The following is a 27365-nucleotide window of genomic DNA, read 5'->3' on the forward strand; positions in this document are numbered from 1 at the left end:
AAGCAAGAAAAACCATCCATGACTCCATCACCCATCTAGACCACTGCCACTGTTGGCATTTTGGTATGACCCTTCCGTGCTTTCATTATTTGCAGTGGTCTCCTTCTCAGTGAGCTCTATGCTTTGGGGTGCCTGGGCCTCAGTCCTTGGACTTCGTCTCCTCTCCAGTTACACTCACATCCTTGGTGCTCCCTCCAACCCCACGGCTTGAAGTACCAGCTTCTAGCTATCTGCTGCAATAGCCCCTCTCAACCCCGTCCCTCCCCAGCTGTAGGTGCAGAGCTCCCCCAACCTGGTCACTGCCCCTTGGATGTCCAGCCCACGCCTCACACTGCACATGTCCACAAATGTCCCCTAGACCTCCAAAAGGCAGGACTCAACACTGCACCGGAACCTTGCTCACATTACCTGAATCCCACCTCTTTCTGCTCTTTATTTAAAATTCTGATGTTTGGGGCACCTGGGTGGCTCAGTGGGTTCAGCCACTGCCTTCGGCTCAGGTCATGATCTCAGGGTCTTGGGATCGAGTCCCGCATTGGGCTCTCTGCTCAGCGGGGAGCCTGCTCCCTTTCCTCTCTCTCTGCCTGCCTCTCCATCTACTTGTGATTTCTCTCTGTCAAATAAATAAATAAAATCTTTAAAAATAAAATAAAATAAAATAAAATTCTGATGTTCTGCTCATCATGAGCTTTTGCATTAACATTGACTTTTCAATAGTGCATTAAAGTATGATTTCGTGGGACACCTGGGTGGCTCAGTGGGTTAAGCCTCTGCCTTCAGCTCAGGTCATGATCTCAGGGTCCTGGGATGGTGCCCTGCATTGGGCTCTCTGCTCAGCAGGGAACCTATTTCCCCTCTCTCTCTGCCTGCCTCTCTGCCTACTTGTGATCTCTCTGTGTATCAAATAAATAAATAACATCTTTAAAAAAAAAAAGAAAAACATGATTTCACTTGATCACAGGGTTGTTGGCACTCCCTTACATTTTGCACCTGAGCTCAGTACCTCACCCACCTGACCCTAGACCCCGAGCCCACCCACCTTGATCACCACTGCGTGTTCAGCAGCCTAGCCACTCACTCACCTCCCATCTCTAGCATCTCTGAGCCCCTGCAGTTTAGCAGGAAACACCTCACGTCTGGGTCGGAAGCTAGCGCTTGAGAAGTTGCCAAAGGGGCAAGCCAGAAGTTTCAATGCAGAAATGCACGGGAGATACCACCCACAGGGTGAACTCTGACCCGTGGGAAACAGGAGATGGGGGGGAGCCAGGCACACAAATTCCCTCTTCCCTCTCGCCCGCTGACTACGCGGAGACAGAGTTTCTGTGCACAGCCCATCTGGAGAAGACCACCAGCCAAGCAGAGCCACCTGCTGAGCCACCTGCTGCGTCTCCCAGTCCAGCTCAGCACACGGCTTCCCTTCCCTCCTTGCGCCGCTCCCCTCTCCCCCTCTCTCTCTGCCCACGGCTCACCCCTCCCTAATAAAGTGCCAGTCCCTTCAGTCCTGCCTCAAACTCTGTTTCCTAGAGTCTGGGCTGTGGCTCATCTTCTTCTGGATTTGTGTTTTATTATCTTGATTTGGTTTGCAGCTCTGAAGGGCATTTTTAATAGCTAATACAAATTCTCTAGCTCACATCCCCCCCAAATTTCTGTGCATACTGTTACTCATTTAATCATCCATCCAAATGAACTTTCCCAGAAGTTAAACTCGGGGGGTGGGGGGACAAAGTCTTACTTCTCAAGTCATCTTTGCATTTCTCTTTTTCCAAATCCCACACAAATATTTATTAACAGCTTGGATGTAAGCACAGTCCTGGGCTCCATGTGACTCCAAGGGAATGCTAATCTAGCTGGGGAATGGAAGAGAGTAATTAACAACCTTTAAATAAGCCCCGGGGTTGATGGGGATATCTCTGGTTTGCACAGAGCCAGATCTGGAAGCTCCAGGAAGGTCCTTGTGGGGACCCCCGATGGAGGGTAGAGTCCTGGTCCCTCTAACCCCCAAGCCCCCCGCCACCAGAAGCCTGGAAGAGGAATGACTGCAGACGCAGGGAGCACCAGAGAGAATGGGAATGTCAGCAGAGGCTTCTCGAAAAGCAGATAAGCTTCAAGGAAAAGAGAAAGTGAAACATCATTCCAAGTAGGAAAGACATCTGCAGAAGTGTCCAAAAACAATTGGGATTGGATTCCAGAAAGGACCCCAAAGCATCCACACCCCAGTGGACAGGGAGAGCATACAGCAGGCACTCATAAGTGCGGAGGCGGACAGCTGGAGGTCAGCTCCTCCTATGAGAGCTAGTGTGTGTCCCCTGAGAATTTTGCTTTTGACTTCCCCACATGGCCCCAAGTGGGCAGAGCCCTCAGCTTGTCCCACACACTTTGTTCAGCAGCCTGTGTGTTCCTGCTAAAGGGTTCTGGGGAAATGGCCCCAGGCCAGGACAGTGACGCCCCACCCTTGTTTTGCAGGATTTTTAAATTATCTTCAAATGCTCAATTTTCATAAACCTCTCAAAACAAGATTTGCCTTGGAAATAATACTTCTTACTATGGTGGTAGTCTGCGTGCTTTGTAAAAATTCTGCAATCAAAATCAATTCACAGGTCATCTACCAAGTACCATGCACGAGGCTCCACGCAGGTGCCACCTTGGAGAACCACAGGACCCATCCCCCCGCTGTGGGCAGGCATGTTCTCCCCTCATCCCCTGCGGTTATGGCGGGACTGGATCATCATGGATACTTTAGTGAATGAATGAATGAATGAATGAATGAGGACAACTGAGCAGACTCTGAGAAATGGCGGTCTTATGAACAGAATGCCTGGAGATGCAAGAAAGAGAGCAGCACGGAGCATGGGACATGGCTGAGGGGGGAGAAAGCACCAGCCTCACAACCCAATTCCTCAGCTGCCAGGAGACTGAGACTGCCCGCGTCATCCAAGTAGCAGGGCGAAGTGTCCAAACAGTAATTCCTCAGAAGACAAATGCCATCTTGGGAGGTCGTGGGGTTGGGGCGGGGTGGGGGGGGGACACACAGGACATACAGGGGAAGACATGCTCTTAAAACAGGAATTTCAGAACTGTCTAGAAGATCCTGATTTGGATATTTTGGGGAGTTGAGAGGGTCTTTGCAAAGCATAGGGTTAGGGCCCTGGGTGTACGTTTAGCCTTAAGTGCGGTCACTGACCACACAGCGCAGGAAGGGGTCGGGGGAGCCAAGGAGGTGGAGGTGGAGGGGTGGGGCCAGAAGGGGTGGGGAGGCAAGGAGGTTGGGGAGGGATGGGGCTGAGGAGTCGGGGGAGGCAAGGAGGAAAGCTTGGGGGGGATAATGAACATCTCTGAGTGCTGGCAGTGGGGTGGGAGACCTTTAAAGACCTTCTTCTAAGAACCCCCCCCACTTTCCCCAAGAAAAAGTCTCAGCCACCAACTCCTGATGGTGTGCTTCCTACAGGCAACGGCCGTGATAACAGTGGGTGAGGGAGGAGGTGCCTGCCCGACAAATGGACACTCGAAAGGGAAGACCAAGCCTCCTCGGTTACAAGAGCTATAAAGAAATACAACTGTTGTGAGTGACACGGCAACAGCAAGACCCACAGAAACTGTGTCATCAGGGGGCCAAGACCCAAATGCCGAAATGCATTTTGTACACAAAGGGAATGGCAAATGCTCAGACCCAAACATGAGGAACCCAGAGGTCAGTGGCTCCCGCACATCAGGGACAGTGACCTGAGGTAGAGGTCAGGCTCGGCTCACATCATTGAAGGCCTTGGAGGCTGTGATGAGAGGTTAGAGGTTTGTTCTAATAGAATGGGGAGCCATTGTAGGGTTTCAGGCAGGGGCCAGTGAGAAGGTGGCCATGTGCAAGGCAGGAAGAGAGCTCACACCAAAGCCCAAGCACACTAACACGCTCATCTCAGCTTCCAGCCTCCAGGACTGCAAGACAATGGATTTGTGCCGTGTAAGCCACTCAGCCTGTGCTATTTTGTTACGGGGGCTCAAGCTGACTAAGACAGGGGTCCTACAGCCATGTTGCACTTTGCCCTGCCCTACCTTCTTTAGCATGCTTCAGAGCACTGGGGGCAAAGGGAAGTCAAGTTTTAATAGAGCGTTAAACTCTACAGAAGCCGACAGCCCTGGTCTGCACACCACACCCGGCAGAGGGGACCTCCTCATCCTTCCCAGCTCTGTGCCAGCTTGTTCGTGTGTTTCATTATAACCCCCATCATCACGGTCACACAGCATCAAAAGCCCCCACAAGCACCTTCTCTGAACGTAGAAAAAAGAAAGAACACCTGCACCAAAGATCTCAGAGGAAGGTGTATAAGTGGTCTCAGGTACTCCAAACAAGCCCAGGGTAGAGGGTAGGTACCGAGACTGTAACTCCTGCAACTCTGAGTCATTCATTGCATGATCTTGACTGCACATAGCACCCAGATCACTGGGCTGTTGTTTGTGTCTTTTGTCCCTTGCAATCCACCAACCATCACATCCATGTGTACAAAGCACATAAATAAAAGGGCAAAGACAACACGACCATGTAGGAAAGCAAGTCGGCCTCGGCATTAAGACTTTCAAAGGGGGCACCTGGGTGGCTCAGTGGGTTAAGCCTCTGCCTTCGGCTCAGGTCATGATCTCAGGGTCCTGGGATCAAGCCCCACATCCGGCTCTCTGCTCAGAGGGGAGCCTGCTTCCCCCTCTCTCTCTGCCTACTTGTGATCTCTCTCTGTCAAATAAATAAATAAAATCTTAAAAAAAAAAAAAAAAAGACTTTCAAAGGTGGTCCTACATCACGTGCTATGACTCGGGCCAGCCCACAGTTCCAGTGTAAGACCCTGGAATTTCCTCACTGTGCAGAGCACCACTATATGCTGCTGTTTGGGTCTCTGATTACACTGTCCCAGCTGGGCACAAAGGGAAGCCACAAGATTTCTAATGAGGAGCAGCTGGCCAGTTGGCCCCAAAAAGTGACAGCACTTCTGTCTCCCCCCCCTCCGTGTCCTTGCCAGCTCCTGAGAGCCAGAATCACAGTTGACTCAGACACTGCCTTGCCCTCAAGGAGCCCTCCAGTCATATGAGAAGGACAGATGGCAAGACGAAAACATGAGCAAGAATCTGGGGACCCACATGAAGAAATGATCAGCATGGGGAACACAAGAAGGCCTCACGGAGGGAATCACTTGTGTGCTGGCTCTTGAAGATCAGACTGGGTTTCTGTTGGCAGGAAACTCTCTTCTGTCCCTTTTCTTGGCCCCATTTCTTCCTCGCTGCCTGGAGGGCTCCTGCTGTGGTCCCTTGAACCCATCCCCTTCTCGATATTCGTCTCTGCACACAATTTCCCATCAGGGGAAAGGTTATCATGTGGGCCGTAGAACCTGAGAGCCCAGCTCCAAGTCCCGGCTCCACGCTTGCTGACCCTGGGCAAGTAGCACGCTAGCTTGCTCCTCTGGGAAGTGAGGGGCATAAGGGTCCCCCACCCCATGGGAGAGGAGAGTACTGACTTCGCGAGCAGTGGAAACAGACAAGCACCGTGACGCGAGCACCCTGCAAGTTCCACGTGAGCACTGCTGATTGGAGGGGCCATTAGGATCACACAGCGTACATGCTAGGGGTTCCTGTACACATATGCAATGTCATGGTGTGGTATTTGCATGGAAGCGTAGGCCATGGGGAAGCATTGGACGTAGCGTGGCTGCCTCTTCCAGGGGCTTGTTCCTCATGCTGGGACCACCTCCCACCTCCCAGTCCTAGATTTTACCCACTGACTGCCCCTCTGGCTTGGGGACCAAGGCCAGGTGGGGTGACCAGCCATCTGGCTTGCCAGATGGAGAACATTCCTAGGCTGTGGGCTTTCAAAGGATCAAGAGAGTCCTGGGCAGACAAGGACAAGTTTGTAAATGGCTGGGGCCTGGGTAAAGGAAACCATCTGAACCCGGGGGCTTCCAGGACAGAGTGGAGACCACCAGCCTCTGCTTTCACCTACAGCCTGGTGGTGATGGCTGGTCCAGCAGGGGACCAATCTACCATCTCCCCAGACCAATCAACCTTCAGACTGAATGGCTTTTAATATCAGCCTGGTTTCCCATATGGTCACCTTTCTGAGATCAGAAAAGGTTCTCTAAAGAAAATGACGTTAAATGGACCAGAAGAATTTTTCTTCAGGGAGATGGGGGACCCTTCCAGAGTCTGACTCCATTTTCCAGCTGAGGAACCCAAAAGTTTACATGATGTACCATGGTAAGGCACCAAGTTGGCAACTAAAGTCTGTTTAAGGGTGATGGTCACACTCCTAAGACCTTCCTCTCCCCACTGAGAGCCATGATGAGTCCCAGAACCCAGGGCACTGTCATCCATTCCCAAGACAGGCAGTCACATTGCATAACCCAGCTCTAGAAACCCTCAGCAAAAGGAACCTCTGTAACTTGTGTAACAAAAGTCCACTCCAGCACGCAGCCAGTGGGTTTCTGGAAGGCAATGCTGTCCATCAGCTATATGCAAACAAACATTTTACCTGATGCTGCAGGGCATCGCATCCCCACTGCTACAGACATGACCCTCAATTTAACCCAGTCGGGCCCTGATCTTCTCCTGAACAACCAATTAATAAGGTCGTATTTGGAAGGCAGATTGCTTCCTTTACCAGACATAGGGGTAGCTACCCACTTCCCCTCCTTGCATTTTCCAGTTTTCTATTGATAAGAAAACTTTGTCTCTGCCTCCATAGAAGGTCAAGCAAGTCAACACCTGCTGGGGTGCTGAGACCAGGCCCCCATAAAATGCCTGGAGAGACAGTGAACTCACAGGAGGCATGGTCTTCTCTAAGGACCCAAGGACGAGAAGCAGTCACAAGCAAGAGCCTCCTGGGCCACCTGGCGAATGTGACTTTGTCTCTCCATTCTTGGATCTGCAGATGTCCAAGAGAATGAGCAGGGGCAGGTCATACAGGCATGTCTGGCTAGGGTGACCACAGCAGCCAGCTCAGTTGCACCTCCTCAGGAACAGTCACTAGAAAACATTCCTGCCCTACTAGCCTCCTTCTGCAAGAGCCTTGGCCATCTCTGCCCCTCCAGCCTCCCCAGCCTAGACCCCCAGGCGGGGAAGCAGATGTGGACAGAGAGTGAGCTGGACCCTAGGAAATGGCCGCTATGTGGAGCTGAGACCTCACCCCTTTTGAAGGGTCCAGGGGTGCCCTGTTCCAAGCTGCTCCCACTATCAGTCACAGGCACAGGCTTTCTAGAGGAGAAAACACCATTTAGGGAGGGTGCTTTTTAAAGGTAAGAGCGTAACAATGCAAATTCGTGTTTCAGCCAGCTGGGGCAGAGGGCGGGTGACAGAAGCCATATGTGCCATGCCCTCCTGCCCACAGTCCCCTCTCCCCCACCCCTTCTCCTTCTGCCTACTATGAGACTATGCCCCCACTCGGCTCTCAAGAGGTGGTAAGAAATCTCCAGCCCAATAGCTTGATCATGGGGATACATCAAGTATATTCATAGAGTACCAGGACGCGGTGTAGAGAGCAGGGACACTTCCTCCCCATCTACACCCTTTTACAAGCCCCAAAGTCAGCCCACCCACACAATCAGCAAAACACCAGAGGAAATTTCCAAATGAGGAGCAAAGGGGCAAAATGCATAAGGGGGCAGGCAGACACCCTAAATGAGCAATGCCAGCCAGGTGTAAGAAACACAACTGTGTTGGGACCCCTGGGTGGCTCAGTTGATTAAGCGTATGCCTTCGGCTCAGGTCACGATCCCAGGGTCCTGGGATTGAACCCCACATCGGGCTCCCTGCTCAGCGGGAAGCCTGTTTCTCCCTCTGCCTGCCGCTCTCCCTGCTTGTGTGTTTTCTCACTCTCTGTGACAAATAAATAGATAAAATCTTCAAAAAAGAAAGAAAGAAAGGAAGGAAGGAAGAAAGAAAGAAAGAAAGAACCACAACTGTGCAAATCAAAGTCTAAGAGGATAGCCACTGTGCAGAGCTGGGGGAAAGTTCAGAGCAGCGGGGCTCACAGTGAACTGCAGAGCATGGCCTCCTTTAAAAGGAGCAGCCCAATTAAATTTTTAAAAAGAAGAAATAAATAAAAGGAGCTACCTTCGGGGTGCCTAGGTGGCTCAGTCAGGTAAAGATCCAACTCTTGGTTTTGGCTTAGGCAGGATCTTGGGTTGTGGGATCGAGCTCCAAATCAACCCCTGTGGTTGGCCCAAGTCTGCTGGAGATTCTTTCCATCTTCCCACAGGCTGAGAGCCAGTGCAGAGCCTGCTCAGGGGGTTCTGCCCTCCCAGGAGCTGGCCTGCCCACCCCCTCACTTCTGCTCTGCTGGTGATGCCAGGACTTGATCTCAGAGAGCAGTGGGGAGACCAAGGAGAGAAGGTCTGGTCCTGTATGGCTGTCCAGGGCCCTTCCACAGTGGGCTCCGGGAGCTCCCTACTCACACACTCCATGCAGTGACCCCTGCTGGGCTAGTGGCCCAGCCATGGGCAGCAGCAGCAGGCGGGGGAGGGTGCAGGTCCCCCCGGTCCTTGGTCCTGCTGTCACCCCAATTGCAAAAGGTGTTTGAACGAAATTAAACTCCACGGGAAAGTTCTGTCTCCCTGTCAAGTCAGCACCATTTCCAAGGGTCTGTGATTGACACGACTCTTAATGTGCATTTTTAAACATGAGACCATTTTGTGTGCAAATATTACAGGAATATGAATTCCTTGGTCCAGTGATCCCAAGGCTTCCTTTCCTGCTTAGACACCCAAGGATGAAATTGCCCTTGAATGTTATCCTACTCCTCTATTATTTTTATCTGGGGTTCCAGAGCACAGATGAAGCGCACTGGGGAAACATAATTCTGTGGCTGCTTCCAGGAACCTACTCATGTGCTTGTAACCCAGCCAGTCCAGTGCCCTTCCCCATGGCCTTGCCAGCCTACCTGGTAACAGCTCAGGTGAGATGACCCCATGATGCCCCAGGGGGACCCTAGGCTCCAGCCTTGGGTCTCTTGTCGATGCTGGATAAGGTCAGCTTCATGCACCTGCCACTGCTCCATGCTCAGAGGCCCTCACTCAGAAGGGCCCTGCACTAGGTTTAAGGCTCTGCTATGGTGTCTTGAAGTTCTTCACTAATTTTGCAAAAACAGGGCCTGTATTTTTATTTGACCCCAGCCCCCACAAGTCACACAGCAGCCCTGCCTTGGAGGGCTCATACCCCAACAACTACACCATTGTGTGCTCAACTTACGGGGGAATTCTCCATCCCAGCAGATACCAAGTAAAGGCCCACTGCCTCAAACTTGGGGCCACCTTCACAGCCAAGGAAGCCTCAGCTAAAGCTGTTGGCATGTGGTCGCAGAGTCCCAGCCAGGGCCAGGAGACTAGTGGGGGAGTCCAGAAGCCTGCAAAGAGGGAGGGAGACACTCACACAGAACTGCAAGAGCATAAGATGGGTACTGTTGGCTTCCTGGAGGTGGGGCCCCAGAGCTGGGGCTGAACTGAATGGGGAACCGGATGGGAGGTGGGGTCTGGAGAAGCCATAAGAATGGGAGGGGAACGTGTGGAGTACAGGAAGTTGAAGTGTGATCAGCAGGCTGGGGGTCCTTGAATGGGAGGAATGGGATCCGGAGGCCCCTTTCCCAGGCCACGCCAGCCACCAAGCAGCAACTTTACATTGCCTCCCAGGGTCACGGCACCTGCTGGCCCCCAGGTGTCCCCTGGCCTCTCATCTCCCTGCACAAAGGCTGCTCTAATTCTCCTTGCAGCCTGGGTGAGAGGCAGTCAGGGAACAATGCTATCTGCGCGTGGTGGCACCCAAAATACGACTGTCATTTATTCCGTTATATGAAATTAGAGCACGCCTTGTAGCCATAATGAATCATTCCCTTCTTGCCTCGGCCACGGTGTCAGGCAGGAGCTCGGCATCCCCCATTCAGGGCCTTTCACTTCATTGCAGGCTAATAATAACCCGCGCGGGTGAGCCACATCTTCCCCACACAATGCAGGGCCTGGACGGGCATCGCAGGCAGAAGAGCAGTGCCCGAGGGAGAGGCAGGAGCAAGCCAGGTGGGGACCTGGATGGGGCATCATGCTAGGAGAAAGATAATGCCCAGGGTGGGGAGAGAGAGCACCAGGATGGGGCCTAGGTGGGAACCTGGGTCCCCCAAGTCCCTGTTCCAGCTGCTCCACCTACCAGGAGCAGAGACTAGGGCTCACTGCTCATATCTCTACCGGGATTTTTTCCCCAATCAGTACCCAGGTCTAGCTCAAAAGCTTCTTTTTAAGGAAATCATATCCTGAGCTCCTGCCACCACTGGTGCTCTCACCCTCCATTCAAGGGTGAGCTTTCCAGGGACTATTTCTACCCATTCTGGCCTGGAGCTGCCAAGAGCTGGTTCCACCTCTCTTACCCCACATCCCTTTGCAGTGTAGGCTCTGTAGCAGCAGGTGCTCAGTAGATGAGCAAATGCAACCTGAAGGAGCCAAGTGCCAAGGTGCCTCCTACCAGGGCTATGAGCAGAGCCCCATCTCACCCTGGGCAGAGCAGCCAGATCTAACCCTGCCCTATAGACTCTCCTTCACCAGGACAGTACAAGACCAGCTCAGGGGGAACTGTCTTCCCAGACCCTGTGACTACTGCTTGTCTCTTCCACTAACGGGAACTCAAGGTATTTAACCACCACATTTGTAGGAGAAGGCACACAACCCATTTTGCTGAATGAAAGAAGAAATGAATGAACAAATGAGTAAGATCTAAAGGCCATGTGCTAAACAGCATGGAACAAACCCCAGGAAAAAGTGATCAGAGAAGGGAAGTTGCTCACTGGTCCCAGAGGACGTAGTGGCAGTGGAAAAAAGGCAGACTAGCAAGACCTAAAATCCAAGAAATGACTACTATGTCAGTTTCTTTGGTTTTCTTTTTTGCTTCATATATGCTAGACCTGGAACTAAGGAAAGCAGAAATCTGGAAACTGTAGCAGTCACAGAAAACAAACCCCCAATGAAAGCCTGATCTCTCTAGCCAAAGGACAAGAAGAGGGGCAGCCAAGTAAGACAGAAAACATTTAAACAATAATTGCTCTACTCCAGTCAAACACTACAGGGAAAAAAGTGGCCCTATCCATATCTACACAAGCAAAGGCAAAAGGCAAGTCTAGAATTCTACCCTAAGGAGGCTGTAACAAGAAACACCAATTTCCCCACCAGAGTAAATCTCTCCAAACCGTCAGTAGAGACCATGGGAGCCTGAACTTCACCTCTTACTTGGCAGTAACAAAACATGCCTCCTATCTCTGACAGAGTCAGAGTAGGCTGACTTTCACCATGCATCAACACAAACAAGACCACCCCCAACACCATGTTAGTGGTACCCACACGGGGAGCTAGTACTTTTACCCACTTTTACCCTAAGTAGTAAGGATCCTGCTCCCTCCAGGGTCAACAGAAGCTAGTGGGAAACCTGGAGGTAGATTATATTTATATTATATATTTTATCTATAGAAAGAAGAGACTTCCGAGCAAAGAGAATCACCAGAGACAGAGAGGGGCATTATATAATAAGAGGGTTAATCCACCAAGAAGCCATAATCCTAAATGTGTGTGTGCCAAATAACACAGCTGAAAAATATTTGAAGCCATAACTGATAGGAGCCCCCCTACTAGACAAAACCATCTGAAACAAAAGGTTTACATACAATTCAGAGTTTCATAATGTAACACAAAATCCCAGGCATCATTTTAAAAAATCGTCATCATACCAGAGAAAACAAAGGTCTCACACTGAATGAAAAAGACAGATTCCAACACCAGGATGACAGAGATGTTACAACTATTTGACAAAAATTTTAAAGCAATCATCATTTTAAAAATGCTTCAGTGAGCAACTGCAAAAACACTTGAAACGAATGGGGGAGAAAAGAGTCTCAACAAAGAAATAAAAGATATAAAGAAGAGCCAAATGAAAATTTTAGGACTGAAAAATATAATAACAAAAGTAAAAGGCTCAGTCAGTGAGCTGAAGAGCAGAATGGAGGGGAAAGAGGAAAGAAGTAGTGAACTGGAAAAGAGAATAACTGACATCAACCAATCTGAACAACAGAGAGAAAAAATAGACTCAAAAAAATATTAGAGCCTCAGAGACCTGTGAGATTGTAACAAAAGACCTAACATTCATTTCATCAGAGTCCTGGAAGGAGACAAGAAAGAGGATGGGACTAGAAAATACTCACAGGAAGAAATTTGACACAAAATTTGACAAAATACATAAACCTACAGATTCAAAGAGCTAAGTTTACCCAGAAAGGGAGAGAGAGAGATAGAGAGAGAGTATCGAAAAGGATACATCATAATTACACTTCTTAAAACTAAAGATAAAGACAAAATCTTGAAAGCAACCAGGAAAAAAAAAGTCATGTTAATATATGGTAAAAGCAATTAGAATAATAGTAATTTCTCATCAGAAACCATGGAGGCCAAAAAAAAAAAAAAAAAGAAACCATGGAGGCCAGCAGAAGTGACATAATGTTCTTCAAGTGCTGAAAAGAAAAGAACAGCCTACCCAGAATTCTATACCCAGCAAAAATACCCACCAGTAATTAAGGAGAAATCAGGACATTCTTCAGTGAGGGGAAAACTTAGAATCTGTCTGGGGAAAACCAACCCTAAAAGAACAGGAAAGGGAAGCTCTTTAAATGGAAAGATGCCCTAAAAGAAAAAAAAATATGGGACATCAAGAAGGCAGGAAGAATTCAATAATCAAAAATGTGGGTAAATAAATGGGTTTCCCTTCTCTTGAGTTTTCCAAATCATGTATGATGGCTGAAGCAAAAATCACAGCACTGTTTAATGTGAATCTAAATGTGTGTAGAGAAAATATTTGAAAAATGGTTATTATAACTGAGGAAGATAAAGATACTTAAAAGGAGATAATGTTTCTATGCTTCATTCAAATTGTGCAATAATGACATGAGTAGACTATCTGTTGTGTTTTTGGAGTGTATCTCTTTATATAGCTTTTTTAGTGGTTGCTCTAGGTATTACATTCTTTATACATAACCCTAACTCACCCAACATGAAAAAGATAATGTGAATAGCCCTACAATGATTAAGAAATTTGCATTTGTAATTTTAAAACTCCCAAAAAGGAAATCTCTAGACCCAGATGGTGTCACTGGTGAATTCTATCAAATGTTTAAATAAGAATTAACACCATTCTACATAATCTCTTCCAGAAAATAAATAGAGGAATGCTTCCCAATTCATATTATGACACTTGTATTACCCTGATATGAAAACCAGACAAAGACTGTGGAAGCCAGGAAGGAAGGGAGAGAGGGAGGGAGCTAGGGAAGGAGGGAAAGAGAGAGGGAGAGACTGAAGGAGGGGGAGATGGAGGGAAGGAGGAAGAGAGGGAGGAGGAAGGAAACTACATGAGTGTAGATGAAAAAATCCTTCACAAATATTAGCAAATGGGATTCAGAAATGTAATAAAAAAATATTATACACAATAACAAATGGGATGCATTCCATTGATGCAAGTCTGGTTCAATATCAGAAAATCAACCAATGCTATTCATCATACTAACAGGCTGAAAAGTAAAAATCACATGATGATATTAATTGATGCAGAAAGAGCATGTGACAAAATTCAACACACATTCATATTATAAAAAGAAGAAGAAATTCCCAGGAAACTGGGAATAGTGAGGAACTCCACAATTTGATAAAGTGCATCAACAAACAACTTACAGCTAACATTGCACCTAATAATGAAAGACTGGGATGATTTTCCCTGGAGTTTAGGCAAGGTGTCACTCTCACCACATTTTTTCAACATGTTGCTGCAAGTTTAAGCTGATGCAATAATTTTAAAAGGGAAATAAAAAGCACACAAATGAGAAGAGAAGAAATGAAACTGTTTACATTTGAAGATGACATAATTATCTATGTAGAAATCTATTTTAAAAAATCTTCCAGAACTAAAGGCAAATTCAGTAAGTTTTCAGGATACCAGATAAACATGCAAAAAGCAATTGTATTTCAATATACTAGCAGTGAACACATCAACACCAAATTTTAAAAAATAGTACCTTTATAATTGTTCAGAAAAATGAAATACTAAGGTGTAAATCTAATGAAATATGTGCAAGACATATACAACTATACATCCTAGTAAAAGAAATGAAAGATCTAAGCAAATAAGGAGACATACCATGTTCATAGATAAGAAGACTCAACGTGCTAATGATTACTTCTTCTGAAATTGATATACAGATTTCATGCAATATCTACCAAAATTCCACAAATGAATATAACATGTATATATTATGCTGAGTGAAAAAACAACAATCCCCAAAGTTATAATTCCATCTGTGTAGTATTTTTGAAACGACACAAGTATAGAAACAAGTACAGAAACAGATTAGTGTTTGGGAAGGAGAAGGAAATAAAACAAGGACAACATGAGATGTTCTTATGGGAATGGAACTGCTTTGTATGTTGCCTACATCCATATCAATATCCTAATTGTGAGAATGCACTATAGTTTTACAGAATGCTATTAGGGTAACTCATTAAGAATTCATGGGATCTCTCTGTATGATTTCTTACAACTGCATATGAACCTACAATTATCTCAAAATAAAAGTTTCATTTTTTTTAATCCCTAAAAATCAAGATAACAAAACAGTTGATGATACGTACTTCTCCTTATAAAAGTATTCCAACTAATGAATTAAGAAGATGTGGTAGAAATAGGACATAGCCATTTTGCAGCCTTAAAGTACTGGAAGATTTTACTTTGGGGGGCCACTGGCCCCTCTGGTCATCTGGGTGAAGTGTGCAACTCTTCTCAGAAGAATGATATTTAGTAAAATGTATAGGTTATAAACTATTGAAATATAGTTATCAAAATATTTTTCAAAAAGCAAACATGTGGCATGATAATATATATGAATCTTCATTTACTTATCAAATAATAAGGTCTACTGGCAGATTCAACCATTTCAAAGTGGAAATAAGCATCAGTTGTATTTTGAGACATGGGTATCTGCAATAGCTAGACAGAAGAACATGTTAAGTGATATGAAAACAGAGCAATCAGCAAAATCAAGTTGCAGGGAAACAGTACAGCTCATCCAGTTCCTTCAGCAAATTCCAAAGGGAAGAGAGAGAAAGGGTGAAAAAAGATGAGGCATGTTAGCCCATTGCAGTGGATGGACCTTATCTGACTGAAACAAAAAAACCTTTTCAAAGAAAAATTCAGGTTCTGAGACAAGCAGAGAAAACTTAACCATCGACTGAATATTTGACAATATGGAGGAATGTGGGTAATTTAAAGCGAGATAAAGGTATTATACTTCTGCTTTTTGAAGAAGTCCTTATCTTTTAGAAATGCGTTCTGAGTTATTGATGGGTGAAACAACATGGTATCTGGGATTTGCTTCAATAAACCAAGGGACAGGAAGGGGTCTGGGAGTTGGACCTGGGGAACTGGGGTTCTGTTTCTCTGGCCATGTTCCTTTTGTATATTTGTTACTCTTTCCATAGTAAAAATTCAAAAATAAAGTTTCAATAAATGCCACCATACATGATTCTTTGTTTTCATCCAGGATTATTCTCTGAAGACAATTCCTCAAAGTGGAATTCAGCACTTGAAGGATGTGCACACTGTAAGGTCTTTGAAATGTTTTGCTGGAGTGAAGTAGTGGGACAGGTGGCAGGGAATCTGCTAGTGATTCTCTCTCTCCCTCTGCCCCTCCTCACTCTCTCTCCTCCCACTCTCAATAAATAAATCTTTTTTAAAAATGAAGAAAGAAGTGAGTGGTTTTCTTTTAAGATTTTTTTTTTTATTTGACAGACAGAGATCGTAAGTAGGCAGAGAGGCAGGCAGAGAGAGAGAGGAGGAAGCAGGCTCCCTGCTGAGCAGAGAGCCCAATGCGGGGCCGATCCCAGGACCCTGGGATCATGACCCGAGCCGAAGGCAGCGGCTTAACCACTGAGCCACCCAGGCGCCCCAAAGTGAGTGGTTTTCTTAATAAATAAATTCCTAAGACAACCAGATCAAATAATACTAAACTGTATATGGAAAGACAAAAGACCCCAAATAGCCAAAGCAGTCTTGAGAAAAAACAAAACTGGTGATACCACAATCCCAAATTTCAAGATACACTACAAAGCTGCAGTAATGAAAAGAGTATGGTACTGGCACAGAAACAGACAGAGTTAATGGAACAGGATAGAAAACCCAGAAAGGGACCCATGCTTTTATGGTCAATTAATCTACAACAAAGGAGGCATGACTATCCAATGGGGAAAGACAGTCTCTTCAACAAATGACATTGGGAAAATTGCATAGCTACATACAAAAGAATGAAATGAAAGATGATGATTAAGGGGACACCTGGGTGGCTCAGTTGGTTAAGCAGCTGCCTTCGGCTCAGGTCATGATCCCAGGACGCAGGGAGCCTGCTTCTCCCTCTGACTCTGCCTTCCACTCTGTCTGCCTGTGCTCGCTCTCACTCGCTCTCTCTGACAAATAAATAAAATCTTTAAAAAAAAAAAAAAAGAAAGATGATGATTAAGAATGAAATTATAAACTTCATTAAAAAATACAGTTAGAAGAAATGAAACTTTCTTACACCATACACAAAAATAAACTCAAAACAGATTAAAGACCTAACTGTGAGACCTGACACCACAAAAACACCTAGAAGAAAATATAGGCCATAATTTCTATGACATGGGCCATAGAAATATTGTTCTAGGTATGTCTCCTCAGGCAAGGAAAACAAAAGCAAAATTAAACTATTGGGACTATACCAAAATAAAAAGCTTTTGATGGTTTTGAAACCATCAACAAAACAAAAAAAGCAACCTATGGGAGAAGATATTTGCAAATGATATATATGATAAGGGGATTAATAATTAATATCCAAAATATGTAAAGAATTTACATGCAACTCAACACCAAAAAAAAAAAAAATCCCATTTAAAAATGGGCAGAGAACCTGAATAGATATTTCTCCAAAGAAGACATACAGATGGCCAACAGACGTGTGAAAAGATGCTCAACATCACCAGCCATCAGGGAAATGCAAACCAAAACCACCATAAGATATCTCCTTACACCTGTCAGAATAGCTAAAATCAAAAAGACAAGAAATAACAAGCGTTGGCAAGACTATGGAGTAAAAGGATCCCTCATGCACCATTGGTAGGAATGCAATTTGTGCAGCCACTCTGGAAAAAGTAGGGCATCTCCTCAAAAAAATTAAAAATAGAAATACCATAAGATCTAGTAATTCCACTATTGGGTATCTCTCCAAAGAAAATGAAAAAAATCATTTGAAAAAATTGATGCACCCCAGTGTTGATTTAGAGAGGGAGAGTGTGTGTGTGTGTGTGTGTGTGTACAAAGGAGTATTACTCAGCCATAAAAAAGAAAGACATCTCATCATTTGTACCAACGTGAACAAAACTGGAGGGTATAATGCTAAGTGAAATAAGCCAGTCAGAGAAATGTCAAATACCATATGATTTCATTCTTAGGTGGAGTTAAAGAAACAAACAAAAACCAGAGATCAAAAAAAAAAAAAAAAAAAAAAAAAACAGATTCTTAAACACAGAGAACAAACTGGCAATTGCCAGGGGGAGGCTGGGTGGAATAAAGTAGATACAGGGGATTAAGAGCACACTGACAGTGATCAGCATGGAGTCATCACTATACTATACACCTGCCACTAACATAACGCTGTTAACTACACTCCAATAAAAAACAAATTTAAAAAGCATAAAAATAGGTCAATATATACTGCCTGCTAAAAAATAAAAATTAATTAAATTTTTAAAAATTAAAAATAATAATAGAATAGGCCAACATGTATTTGTCTAAGAGAAGTAAGGGAGTGTTCATCCCAAGCAGGGAGTCTAAGGACGTGGCAGACACAGAAGCCTGCCCCTGCTGTCTGCCTCCTCCTCCTTACAAAGCAGGCTTCTGAAGGAAGAGACAGATCTCGTGCTCAGCTTCCCGCAGTCAGCCCCGATGCTGGCTGGTGCACCCCGGGGACCCCAAGGAGCACCAAACAGCACCCACAATGTTTGCAGACCCAAAATAACAGAGGTTTATATTCTCTACGCATTTTTCAAAGACTATTTGTATGTGTCCTGTACTACAAATCAAATGGGGGGGGGGGCAGTGTTCTCAACACCTGAAATAAAATAATACAAACTGCCCAGAGCACTTGTGTTCTGAAGGAGAGGTGTTTATTTTCCAAATTTCCTCAATGAACAGAAATCTGCAGAGCTTAGAACCAAAAAGCTCTTTTCTCCCTTCTTTCTCCCCTTGCCTCCTCCTTCCACCTTTTCCTGTTTGTCTTCCTAGAAGGGTTAGGTCATGAACAGCACTGGAGAAGGCTGTTCACCCCACCTGCCCCCCAGCTGCAACCCCTTTCACCCCCCCCCCCACCTTTCCTATATCCCCAGGACCCGCCCATACAGTGTGGCCAATTCTCGCTGGGAGGTCAGAGGAACAAGCACCTGTCAGGGTCTCGGCACAGATGCACAAGGACCAGGGTTTAGAGGTCTGTGCAGTCCAGTTTATAAGTTGTGCTCTAACCCTGTCCTCAGCCTCAGTCCCACAGGCAACTGGGGTGGAACAAAGACCCCAGACTCAGGAGTCAGCGCCCAGCTGCTGGAGAGATCCCATGTCCACAAGCTGAGTATAAGCCACTGGCCACAGGCAGGCAGGGGACACACGGGCACTCAGGAGTAGTGCTCCCTCTTTCCAGCAGCCCCTGGATACAGAAACCTCTCTCCATAGGAAACCCAGAAATTGCTCATTAGTTTAACTCATTCCTAAAAATCGTTCATGAGAATTAGAGACCTAAAACTTGTGCCAGTTTTCTCAATGAGTTTCTTTAGCTCCTCTGCTCTGACTGCCTTCTAGAATTCCCCTCCTACCCTACCAAAGCATCTGGGGCCCCTGAACCCTGGCAAAGCAAGAAATGCTCAGCCAGTACCTCATTTCTATTTTATGTCTCAATACCTTTGGGGTGCATCATTTTCTAATTCTGGGGCAAAGAAATGGCTCCGGCTATACCCCTGTTCCGTCTCTACCAGGGGAGGGAAGCTGTGGTGGCAAAGCCCAGGACCTCCCCCTCCACCCCCAGACTGCTCAGTGCCAGCCAGGTGAGCTCCACCTGTGCCAGGAACTGCCTTTCTGGCCCGTGGGTCCTGCTCCCTCACCTGCAGGGGACCCATCCAGGCCCACTGCTCTTCACCAATGTGACTTCAACTTCTCGTCATAAAATAAAATGATTCTGCTGTTTACGCTGTTAGCTACATTTATCTTTAAGAGCAAGATGTTGAGTTTAGTTTTAATGATGAAAAAAGCCTTTTAAAGGATAACTCATTGGAACTCATTATGTACTATAAAGGCCACTATTTAAAGATTCAGTAATTCCAGTGATGATCTTTTTAAAGCAGATTTATAGCAGAAAATAGTTAGATTCTTTGACTTCAGTTATAATTTTCCATTCTGTAATTTAATACTCCTTTAGTTTATATTTGCACATTAAAAATATAGCATCTAAAAGTCCATCATTAAATACTTTTAATAAGTGCAATAAATAAGTTTTACAGTGTGCATAAATCTAAAAACAAAACCCAACATAAATTGTTAATCTTACACTTTTTCTCATTAATTGCAATACATAAACATATGTTTTATACAAAGATATTTGCTACAAAATAAGTATAATAAATACAGTTTACCACATGTATTAATCTTAATAGTTACAAGCTGTTAATCTTATATATTAGGTAATAATTTGCAATAAATAATTGTTTATTATCTTGATGTTTGCTTGTCTTGGGTTTTAGCAATATGCAATAAAGAAATGCAATTTTGAATAATTTGATTGTAAGACTGCTGGGGAAATACTGTATGTTATAATTAGCTGAGAGAGGTTTCTGTTCACAAGAAGAACCACGGAGATGGGAAGAAATCACCAAACTGTACGTTAGCGAGTCCATAAATAATTTTTAAAAGTTCAGTTTCCAATAATACAAATTTTTAAAGCTTACGTACAAAAGCAATTAGTGCAACCTGCCCCGTTCTTGAGGGCCTTTGTCATTACACAGTCACAGGCGACAAAGGGAGCGGGAAGCCCCACGGAAGCTGCCCAGGTCTCGAGGTGGGAAGATGGCCGCCTTCCGTGGGAAGAGTGGACGCCGGCCCCGCGGGCCTGGGAGCGCACCCCCGGGAACAGCCAGCAGGAGCGTGCGCGAGCGCCCACCCCTGACCTTCAGCAGGCCCTTGTTCCGTTCCACGGGAAAACGTCGTGCTATTTTTCAGGAACGGGTTGTCACCTTGACTGAACTTAATAAAAACTGTTAATCTTATATGTAAAGGTAATAATTTGTCATAAATAATTGTTCATTATCTGGGTATTTGCTTGTCTTGGAGTTCAGCAATATGCAATAAAGCAGTGCAATTTTGAGTAATTTGATTGTAAGACTGCTGGGGAAATGCGGTGGACTGTAATGAGCAGAGGGAGGGTCCTGTGGGCAAGAGAGACAGAGGCAGAACCAGACCACCATCTACCAGCGCCTGTCCTCGCCCCTTGCCACTGAGAACATGGGGTCTTTAAATATTCACTCCAAGACAGCCAGCCAACCGGCTCCCTTTCTTCTGTTCCAGACGAAAACCTCACTGGGAGGAATCCGCTTTGGCTGAATTAGGACTGGATCCTTCAGTGGTGCTGAGGTCATCCCCAGGGAAGCTCGGGTCCCACAGGTGGGCACTGGAAATGCAGCTGCAGGGGAGGGTCCTGGCCGGGACTCCACGAGGCCCTTGTGCTATCCACTCTGTGTCAAAGGCTCACCTGGGCGCCTGACACTCTCCCTGCAGTGGCCACACCACACCCCGTCACATCCTTCCAGGCACAGAGCTGGAGCTGTCCCAGCCAACCGGAGTCTGTGCTGTCCGGGGAGTGAGCAACCTGTGGGCTCTGCCACAGTAACTCTAGGAAAACCTCCCCCAGCGGAGCAAAGAAAGGAGACAGGGAGGGGGGAAGAAAGAAGGGAGGGTGGCAGGAGGAAGAGAGGATGGGAGAAAGAGCGGGGCAGGGAGGGTGGGAAGCAGTGAGGTAGAGAGGGAGGGAGGGAGGGAGGAAAAGAGGAAGGGAGGGAGGAAGAGAGGGAGGGAGGGAGGAAAAGAGAAGGAAAGGGAAGGGGAGGGGAAGGGAAAGGAGAAGGAAGGAAGGAGAAAAAGGGAGGAAGCTAGGAAGGCAGGCAGGGAGGGAGGGAGAAGAGAGAAAGGGAGAAAGGGAGAGAGAAAGAAAGAGGGAGGGAGGGAGGAATGGAGGAGGAGAGGAAGTACGAGGGAGGGAGAGAGAGAGAAAGGGAGAAAAGGAAGGAGGGAAGGGAAAAGGAAAGAAAGAAAGAGGGAGTAAGGAAGAAAGAGAAAAAGAGAAAGGGAGGAAGCCGGGAAGGAAGGGAGGGAGGGAGGGAGGAACCAGACAGAATCTCAAACCGATTATAACCCCAAACAGCTTTTTCTACTGTAGACAGTATTAGCACCCCCATAAAAATACCCACATCCTAACACACATCAAGTGATAGAAAAGTCTTCACATCAAAGCACACCAGCAAAGTGTTCCAGTGGTTTTAACATCTGTACTTCTAGCACCCCAAGTCCCTGGTACCTCCAGCAGGGCTTCCCCCTTCCACACACAGCCCTCCAGCCTCACCTGAAGTATAAGCCACTGGCACCTCTCTTCCCAGGGCAGTGTGTCCCAGGGCACAAGCTGGGACTGTCCATGAGGGCAACAGGTCAGTGCATGGGCACTCCCACCAAGAACTGGCTTCAGGTAGAGCTGGTTCCAGGATCCCAGGAGCCAGCTCCACAAGCCCAAGGTCCAAAAAGGTCTAAACACAACAAGGGCCCACTGATTTGTCCTTTCCTCAGTGAGCAGCTCCCCTCCCATCACCCTGCCCTCTGCCAGGCTGAGAGAGCCAGGCTGGTCAGGGATGGAAGCCAACACACACACACACACACACACACACACACACACACACACACACGGGCATGCATCTCCAACAAGGCCCTCAGCTCTCAGGTGTCCCTCTTCCCAGGCTCACCAAGCCCCCAATCCTGTATACCAAACAATAGGACAACTGCTCTCAGGGTGCTGCTAGACCCCCAGGAGAAGGGACCTGCCCACAACCTCTGCCTTCATGCCCCCCACCGCAAAATCCGGCGATGAAGAGGCCTCTTGAGGTTCATAAGGGGTCAGCCGAGCCCCGCCCCAGCTCATTAAGAGGAAGAAATTTTAGGACATCGCAGGAGAGTCCGGAAACCCTGGCTAATCCGGACTCCTGATGGAGGACCCCGCGTGAAATGGGGACCACTCTCATGTGAGAGCCCCAAAGGGGGGCCCGCGTGCTCTTTTCAAGCTGAAGGGGAAGGGAAAGATGGCCGGGCAAGTCTGCTGTTCAGAGGCAACTGCCGCAGAAAGCCAGGAATGACTAACACTCCAGAGCCACTAGGGCAGATGGAAACGCGCCTTCCCCTCGCCCGAAGATGCAAAAAGCAATCCAAGTCCCTGGGCGGCGTGGGGCAACTGCGGAAATCTCGCAGCCAGATGAAGCTCATAAATTTCCCCTATGAACAATTGTTTTCATTTCCCTCCCATGCCACTAGATATTATAAGTGGAAAGCAAAACACAAGTAAATATGTTCATTCCACTCTTGTGATCAGTGATAAACGAGAGACTGCGGAGGCTGACAAAGGTCAGCCGGCCGAGTGCGGCGGGTCTGCGAGCGGACACTGCCACCCTCCGGCCGTGCGCGGGACTGCACCGGCCGGCACCGCCCGACTCGCCTGCAGGCCGGAGCTGCAAGTGCGCACAGGGCGCTGTCTCACGTTCCAGTTCCAGGCAAGTTCCCTTCGCTCCGCCCGGGACATCAATACATACAAACCACAGAAAGGTGAGAAAGCCCAGAAAACCTCCAGTTAAAAATAACCATCACTTATTACCCCTCTCATGAATATAACCCCTCTCATTTACGTTTTAGCACATTTTTCTTGTCTTATACTATGAGCTTTCTATGATGCGTGCAGAAGCTATGCATACAAAATATAAAAGGGTTCACGCAATGTCCAATCATGATCTTCCATGTAACATTAAGGCTAAACTCATCTCCACAAATATCTTTTTAAGGGCTGCATAATATTTCAGCTTGTGGTATATTAAAAGTTATTATCCATCCCCCAATCACTATTCCTTCAAACCGCTTCTAATGTTTGAATCGTTCCCCATAAACCTTAAATCTTCATGCATGAACTTTTGTTCACATTGTTTACATCACCAGAGGTGGAATTACTAAGAAGGTAAACATTCTTAAGGCTCTTAATGACACTACTGTTTTCTAGATGTGTAATGCCTATGTGCAGAATATTACAAGAAATGACGGGTGAACATCAAACCATACCCAAATGAGTGAGTAATAAAAGCACTTGCTTTTTTTTGCAGAAGTCTCAGTACGGTCCTCCCCCATCTTATCTTTCAACAAAATGCAAATCCAAAAAAACTCCTACAAAGTTTTCTTGATATTTTGTCACACTGATTTCAAATTTCACTGAAAGTATAAAGAAGCAAAAAATAGCCAAGAAATATTGTCATAAAAAAGGAAAAGAGAGAGAGAAGCGGGGTTTGCTCAACCAGATCTTAAAATATGTTTCGGAAAGCAACAATAATTAAAACAGTGGAGCAAAAGAGCACCTGAGTGGCTCAGTTGGGTAAGCATGCAACTCTTGATCTCAGCTCAGCTTTTGATCTCAGGGTGATGAGTTCAAGCTCTGTGTTGGGCTCCACACAGAGTGGAGCCTACATTAAAAAAAAAAAAAAAAAGTGAAGCACAAAGTAGAGTTCAGAAAGACCCACATATGCATACATTTATATTTTTAACACAAAGGCATTTCATAGCAATGAGGAAAGGATAACTAATTCATAATAATATAAGTACAGTCTGCCACTCATCCAGAAAATAAAATTAGTACCTTGCTTGATACCACATAGTAAAGCAAATCTTACAATAATAAAAGATTTAAAATTTTAAGTGAAATGAAAAAGTATACCATCTATATAAATTGTGATGGGGAAGCTTTTTCTAAATCAAATTCCAAGGTCAGGAACTAGATAGCTAAATTTGAATTGCACAAATTTAAAATGTCCACCTGTGAAGATGCAGTCTTTCAGTTGAAAGGTAAACCAAAATCAGGGGAAAAGATTTAATACATATAACAGAAGGTTAATTCCCCTAATGTATAAAGCTTTCTTAGAAACAAATAACAAAGAAGTATTTTAACAAGAAAAATTGTATTGAGGACATGAATAGCAATTCATGAAAGAATAAATACAAATGACAAATAAGCATATAAAAGATGCTCAACCTTATTAGTCATCAAAGACATGCAAATTTAAGCAAAAATGAGATCACTAGGGCTCCTGTATTGGGAAAGGTAGAAACAACGATATAGAATGTTGTCAAGGGCAAAGAAATGAACCCTTTCAACACCACTGGCTGATAGGATAAGTTGGGTAAAGTTTATGAAGGGTAAGTTGGCAATTTATCAAAATGCACACCCAAAAACTCTACTTTCAAAGGAATCACTCATGGATGTGTATAAAGATTTAGTTCAAGCAGCTCATTGCTTTTGGGAAACAAATCATATGTCCAACAACACAAAAGTAAACATACCTGTACATAGATATGCATGTATATATATAAATTCTCCATACAAAAGAGTCCTCAAGAGCAATGTTCTAGAATTGTACTTATTAACCTTTAAAGATTTATCATAACATACTGTTAAGTAATAAGAGGCAAATTATAAACAATGTAACTGTGCTTCCTGCATGCATAGAAAAAACTGCGGGTACACCTCCAAATAATAAGTGTGTGAGGTTATAAGTAATTTTTAATATTCTTTTTCTGATTGGTATTTTCTAACTTTCCACATTTAATGATTTCTTATCAATTGTTAATGAGAAAAATCATTTTTAGTGGTTTCCTAGAAATGCACTGATTTACACTCCCATCAGCGGTGCATTTAGGTGTTTGCTCATATATTCATGGAATATGCTCAGACGCATACTCAGACTAAAGGTACATTCTAGAAGCTGAGCCACAGGCATAAACCCTAATGGAGTTGCAGGTTCGGGAGATGGAGAACAAAGCAAGAGAGCAGAGCTGGGAGGATCTGCCCAGCCCTGCCCTGCAGCTGAACCTACAGAAGGAGCAGGGTGAGGGAGGGTGCGGAGAGGGAGGGCTGGGGAGGGGAGCTACCCTGGGACAGGCTCCGGGAGGGCTGTTCTGAGGAGGTAAGCAAAGAGGAGAACCTGGAGCAGGGTGAGGAGCAGGTCACCACACATCTGGGCAAGCATTTCCAACAGAGGCAGCAGCAGCTTGAAGGCCAGAGTGCGTGGGAGGGTGAACAGCAAGAAGGCAAGAAAAACAGCAAGATGGCAGCAGGTGGGGTCTGGGCACACCAAGGGAGGGCATGAGTAGCAGCACCCTGGAGAACCTTTCGGGCCATAGTAGGAAGTTTGGGTTTTCTCCTGGGTGTAACTGCAGTGGGACCAGTGGAGGATTTTGTGCAGAAGGACGGGATCCAATTTCATTGCCCCAGACACCACGACTCTGGGTTGAGTCATGAGGCCACTGCAGATGCTGGGCCTGAGCTGGCGTGCCCTCGCTCATGCCAGGCTGGCAGCACTGGCCCCCACACTTGCCAATTTCATAAGCAACCACGAGGGCATCTGGGGGGTGGAATCTTCTATTTCTCCTCAGGGCCCCTGGTCAACAAGGATGCTTAGATAGTTCGTCTCTCAATAGATGTGGACATTTCTGAAAAAGGAGAACCAGGCCAAGAGGGATGACTGAAGATACGTCATCCCCCATCCCTCCCCAGGCTAGAAATCATCCTACAAATTGGCCTTGGTTCCAACCAAAATGTTGACCAGTTAGTGGCTAAACAGAGAAAGGAAAATAAGAATCACTGACTCATTCAATCATCTACTCTTACTTTGTGTCCAGCCTAGAACTCACACTTTCCCCAAAATATAGATCAGAAGTTTTCCTGCATCCAGCGCCCCATGTGATAAAGGAGCAATATGTGGGATCTCACACCTTTTTTCAGGGTGAGGAGATGACTAATGGATTTCTGTGACTTACTTCCTCCTGCATTCCAATGTGAGACCACTATATTTACATGGAAGGGGGGATTCTATGTTTTCCCTACGAAATCTTTTAAAAATCATTACCACCACTTGTACGATAAAAAAAATTAATCAAAATGTGTTCTTAAAATTAGTCTTGTAAATTGAGGGGCCTGTTCCAGAGGTCCACATCTGGTACTCCCCAATTACCGGAGGTCTCTGCTTTTCCTGGTACTATAGTCCCATTCCTCTGGGTACTGCTTCCCCAGTCCAAGTTACCTCGCTTGCAAAAGCTGTTCTTTTGCACCCAGAAAGCTCCCTTGGGTTGCTGGAGGAGAGGGGAACTGGGAGCTGGGTCCTGGGGACAGTGTGAGGTTATTCTTGTGCTTTCCTAGGGGTCAGACACTAGGGTCCATCCCCTCTAAGTAAATAGATCAGGGATGAATTTGTGATTTCCATCATCCTCCCCCAAAGCCAGAGCTGGCGAGGAAGACCATGTTTGTTGGGAAGGGGGAGAGGGAGGTCCTTCTGGGGGAGACAGCTCAGGAGTTCAGTCAGTGTCCAAACACCCAGGGACAACCTGGTTTAGTAGCTGTGAAGGCACTAGAGGACGTACCAGGGTGATCAGAGGTAGGTGCTAGGATGCCCAGCCACCCGAAAATCCATCTGTCCCAAGTTAGGATACGTGATACGAAAGGGGCATCCCCCCAAAGAGCCCTCGGGGCGCAGTGCCACCAGAAAAGACAACCCAGGATCTATGGTGATTGGCAGGGTCGGATCTAGGAAGTGAAATCCAAAGCTGACCGTGGACCTCTGACCGGCCCGGGGCCCCCAGAGTCTCACAAAAGCCCCAGCCCAGCCCAAGACATCACCAGCCCGAGGCAGCCCGGGCACACAGCCCGAAGACCTTCCTTCCGTTTCCACCCTGACTGCCTCAACCAAGGGCAGCGGGAGCACGCCCAGGGCGGTCTGCGGGCACGCGCCCCTGTGAGCCCCTGAACTCTGGACGCGGACGCCGCGGCTCTGTGCTGGCGCTCGGAACGGCGCCCGGCACGTGGCAGACACTTACCAGTGCTCGCTCCACATAGAAAGCACAGAGGACCGCATAAGGGATGGTAGACACACTCCGGTGGCTTGTTTCTCGACCCGTTTGGTATCCAAGGGCCACACGGC

The 27365-nt window shown here is 46.4% G+C and overlaps 1 protein-coding gene across 1 annotated transcript in view; it reads right to left on the reverse strand.

Moving 5' to 3' along the window:
• LOC309853271 (uncharacterized protein) overlaps nt 1–27365 on the reverse strand; it is a gene marked incomplete at its 5' end in the record, with an annotated part of 168954 nt that overhangs the window by 66163 nt on the left and 75426 nt on the right. The window lies entirely within an intron of this gene.

Source organism: Mustela nivalis (genome assembly GCF_964662115.1).
Source record: "Mustela nivalis genome assembly, chromosome: 18".
NCBI lineage: Eukaryota > Metazoa > Chordata > Mammalia > Carnivora > Mustelidae > Mustela > Mustela nivalis.